General features: G+C 47.8%; 1 protein-coding gene across 2 annotated transcripts in view; it reads right to left on the bottom strand.

Moving 5' to 3' along the window:
* Brinp1 (BMP/retinoic acid inducible neural specific 1) overlaps window positions 1-1,567 on the bottom strand; it is a 185,342-nt gene extending 183,775 nt beyond the window's left edge. Inside the window, exon 1 of one of the 2 annotated variants that reach the window (XM_008833478.2) lies at window positions 1,199-1,567. The gene's annotated coding sequence lies outside the window, so the exon portion shown is untranslated. The remainder of the gene's footprint in view (window positions 1-1,198) is intronic. The other variant, XM_029563717.1, reaches the window with a different exon arrangement.
* Window positions 1,568-4,888: the final 3,321 nt, after the last annotated feature.

The raw sequence follows: 4,888 nt of genomic DNA, 5'->3' as shown, positions 1-4,888 counted from the left end.
GAGAGAGATCATGCTCTGCCTTTTTCCTGTATCTTCCTAACTTCATTGGAACCATTGAGAAGCAGTTTGGGAAGAGATTCTTTTGGGGCTTTCCAAGCCTGCCTGAGATGGGGAAGGCAAAAAGAGTATGTCCTAGGATAGCACCCTATCAATCTTCTGTTCAAGCTCCCAGAGCTGCCCCCAAATGATATTTTTTTCTGGTACCCTGAACAGCTGTGATGGAGGAGTAAGTCATCAGAGGATGCATTCTCCTTTCCCCTGAGGGGATCTGTGCGAACTTGCCTAGATTTCCCACCTCCTCAAAATCAGGAACAAGAGGTGTTGTTGTGATGCAATGGTTACAACAGAGAGAGACAGGGCACATCTATCTACTCCAGACTTGCCAAACACCAGTTAAGGAGATCGTTGATTTCCTTCTTTCCCTCTCACTCCATGTCCAGTGTCTTGGTGTCTCCAAATTCCCATCAGAATTCTGGAGTCTGCCCAGTGTGGAATTTAAAGGGACAGCATCTCGTTTGCCTCTGGGTTTGGACATGTCTCTTTCATTTTAAACGATGGGTCCAAGTGTGCAGCACCGTCTCCATCGTTTGGAGGAATTTCCCTTCAAGGGTATCAACATTAAGCTAAAAAACATTCCATCTATTACCCAAGATCTCCCAAAACCTAAGCCCAGCGTCTCAAGAAGAAGTCCATAGCGGGCTTCGTGATGGCTACGTGATCCTGTAGTAAGGACCCCATTGCATTCCGCGTAAGCTGGGGAGACCTAATTAAAAATACACAGAAGCGCACACATACAAACACATAGGAACAAACATGCACACACATCTCGCTGAAAGTAGGTTATAGGACCTCTCTTCTCCTTTACATAGACACCAGACACACAGACACACACACGCATCAAACGCAAACCATGCCGCACACGCAGACACACACTAGCACCACATTAAGTTCCCACCATGGTACACACGTCGGGAGCGCGCGGGGACACATACGCCACTTACTAAAACCCGCATTTAACCCTTGGGGTCCAAGCTACAGGGACCCTAGTCCCCGGAACTGGAGAGGACTTAGCGGCGGCAGAGCGGACCAGGGTGCCAGGAGGGGGAAGGGAGGTGCGAGCGGGGGCGCCCCGACTGCGGTCCGGGGCCGGCTCCAAGGGCAGCGGGGCTGCTGGGAGCTGCACCCGGCATCGCCTTACCTGGAGTCAATGTCCGTCTTTGGAGGAGAGCTGCGGGCAGACGATTTTTATTCGGCTCGGTGGGAACTTGGGAGAGCCCTGCGTCCAGCTCGCATACCGGGGACGGCGCGGGGACTGCAGGCGTGGGGGTACCTGGCTTCTAGCAGCCTGGCTCATACTCAGCCGTAAAGTCCCCTTGGCTGGTCCCGAGGACAGGCATGAATCCCGGCTCCGGAAGGCGGTCACTACTCCCTCTGCCTCGGGCTCTCAGGCTCTCTGGCTCTCTGGTTCACCAATGATGTCCTCCCCCTCCTCCCTCTCCTCCTCCTCCTCCTCTCCCCCCGCGCCAGATCAGTTCGCAGCGGTGGGGACCCGGAGCGAGGCGGCTGGCGAATGGAGAGGGAAGTCCAAGTACGCCGCGGTCTCCAGGCGGGGAGCGGCGGAGGCCGGGCTAGGCAGGGGGAGGGACCTCGCCGGCGACTGGCGAAAATGAATGGGGGAGAGGCTGCCGGGGGGCGGGGAGGGAGGAGCCGAGCGCCCGGGTTGATTCTGAGGCGTGTTTCCTACATCTTTAGGCAGAGGAGGAAGAGGAGAGGAGGAGAGAAGCCAGGCAGTCTGGAGGGAGGGGCGGCCTGGGTGGGTGGATGGGGAAGTCGCTTGGGTCTGGGGACAGCGTGGCGCGTCTCACCAGCACCCAAAGGGTCCATGCGCGCACATTGGGAACCGCGGTGTTCTTACACCAGTCTGTAGCTGAGTGATTCGCTAGTACCCGGGTGTTTCTGTGCTGGTGCTTGCATGACTGCTTGTGTCTATCTGAGTGTGGGTTTTGTCTGGGGTGATTCTCGTCTGGGTCCGGTTATTTCTCTGTGAGTACTGGAGTCTGTGTGTAGGCGAGCGCCCACGTCACCTCCCAGAATTAAGCAAGCGCTTCGCTACGTGGGAAGGATATAGGAGTGGGAAGCTGAAGGAAACTCAAAGTTCTCTGGAGACCACGAGAGGCAAGGAAAAGGCCAGGGGACTGAGACTAGCATACAGATGGGGGAAGACTGCATACAGCGTGAGGTGCAAGGTGGGGCTTCTCCTGAGGCAAAGCAGAAGGCCTTTGCATGGTCCAAATCCCCACACAGTACGTACTCTCTATGTTTGCTTACTTTGCTCGAGGCTTAAATCACATCAGAAATGCAGATGCCTAGTGCCTTGAAGGTATAACCAGGTTAGGAAGCATCGGTGAAGCTGCCAGAGGGAGGGGCAGGAAGCCATGAGGAAAAGGTGGACGAATGCAAAGGAACCCCGATTCAGTAAAAAATGTCCGTGCTGGGTGTGGGCTGGAATCCTGTCTGTATGTGATCTTAACCACTTACCTCTTTAGCCTTCCACTTTTTCATCTGTTTAATAGGATATCTATCTCTCCAATGGCGTTGATGTGGAATTTTAAGCGAATTAATGTCTGTTAAAGCACATAGAATAATCCCTCCAGTGCAAATGAACAACGCATATTATCTGCAGTTATGATCCTTACTGTTATTAGTGTTTTATTATCCAAAAGGTGCTAATACAGAGGTGCGACGTAGAAAGGCCTGGGACTTAGGAGAGAGTGGGCTATTAAGGAAAACAGAAGAAAAATGCTTGAGTGATGAACTTGTAACTTGAGAAACATCACTGTAGCTGCCATAAAAGGTGAGAGAAATTGAGGGAAAATAGACTGAGTTATACAAAATAGTACTGAGTATTGGAAGAGGGAGAAGGGCAGAGAACAGAAGCCAGTTCCAGTCTCCTCTGCTTTTCCACTGGAATCAAAGTGATATTAGGTCAGCACCACGGACAGCTCTCTGACCACTGACCAGATGGGTGATTTCTCTTTCTGCCTGACGGAAACTTCTCCCATTTAACTTGGGCAACAATTTTGTTCTTTCTTGGCTTTTGGCCTGGGTTTAGAGCCTGGTCAGCGGTTCTTGAAACCATTCCAATTATGAAGAAATACATTTACCACACACCTCCTTCCCCGGTCAACATCAGCATGAAGCCCCATTTGTTAGTAATCGCCTATCTTTCCCTGTGTTCCTTCCCATCTCCTACTCTGTCTGTCTATTCTATAGTTCTTTATTTCTTCATTCCATTCTGTATGTTCCTCCATCATCCACCCACAATTGGAGCTGCCTCCTTGAGCAACACTGACAACAGCTGATGATGCAATTCAGAAATCAGTCTGAAGCAACCTAGGCAATGAGGACCAAGATAATGATGCATTCCTCTTCCTAACTCTCCTTTAAAAATTAGTCTTTCCAGCTAGGATGTGGTACTTAGAAGGAAGGTCTAAATATAATGAAACATTTTCGTGTCTTCTGTTACTCACCCAACACAGTCAATATTTCACTCAGGAAAATGAAACTCTTCCTATTTCCAAATACTGTTAGACAAGAAGAAAGAGGGAAAACTATTCAACTTTTACCAGGCACCAGTCTTCATTTTGAATACTCCTTGTATAAGCTGAAAGATAGTCTTGTGATGGGCTGGGACTGTAATTCGGTTTGTAGAGTGCTTGCCTACCATGCACAAATCCCTGAGTTCAAGCTCCAATATTGCATAAACTGAGTGGGTCGACATGTTTATAACCCCAGTACTGGGGAGTTGGTGATAGGAAGATTAGAAGTTCAACGTAATCCTCAGCTAGTGTGAGTTCCTGTGATAAGAGGCAAATTATAGTACTCCACTTTTACATAATAAGAGAATGGACCTTGAAAACCTTGAGTAGCATACCTAGATGCATCTCATTAGGATTTGATGGGTCCAGGAATTCCACACTCATATCCATGTCCAAAATGTTTATCATGTCTCTAGGAAATAACAGGGGAACCTATGAGGTGATTAGAAGATCTTGGAACTTAATGGAGTCGCTGCACCCAACACTAAATATAGACCTAAATATCTGGGAGCATTTCTTAATCTGTGCCATTGGAGGATTTAGAAGTTGTTGCACCTGGAGGAGGATCTGAAGACCTTGCATGGACAGATTTAAAGCTCACCAGAGCCTTATGGTTTCTGAGTTTTGAATAAAATGCCAACCTTTCCAGGTCTTAGTTCATTTGCATTTGGATCTGTTTAGCTGCCCTGTTTCTAGGAGAAAAGGCTAAGAAGACAATTTAAAAATGTCTCTGAAGACTCCTTGGTCATCAGAAAAGTTCCTAGTGCAAAGCATTCCTAATGACTTATGGAGAGAAAGCAATCAGAACCATATGGATAACATTACTGCAGAAATGCACACGGGTAGGAAAAGGTTTAGAGGCCAAAAATATATTTCTTTTTTTTTTTCCTTTGCCAAAGAAAGAACATTTAAGGAAGCCTGAGATATGTGAGAAATGTCTTGTTCTTTCTTGGGGGTGGGTGTTGGTGAGCAGCTGCTTGCTGTTTTCACTGAATTTAGCAAGGGCTTGCATGGAGAGCAGTTGCCAAAAGATTAAGGTAGACTGGAGACAGAACTTCCTATATGTGGGTCTTGAGGTGATCCTTGTAAAAGATCTTTATCAACAGCTTTTACTCAGAAAATTGGATGCATGCACTATTCCATTCATACTGTGATGGATTAGATAAACAATGAACAATTGTTTTAGGTCCCAGCTCCTTTTGAGAACTTCACAATTGTGAATTCACCCTGTTGTAATATATATTACAAAAGTGTCACAAAATGTTGCATAAGATCTTTCTGAATCTCTC

The sequence above is a fragment of the Nannospalax galili genome, unplaced genomic scaffold, assembly GCF_000622305.1.
Source record: "Nannospalax galili isolate Female #2095 unplaced genomic scaffold, S.galili_v1.0 scaffold34, whole genome shotgun sequence".
In the NCBI taxonomy this organism is placed as follows: domain Eukaryota; kingdom Metazoa; phylum Chordata; class Mammalia; order Rodentia; family Spalacidae; genus Nannospalax; species Nannospalax galili.
Note: the sequence above shows the minus strand (reverse complement) of the source record. Positions and strands in the feature narration are given on the sequence as shown.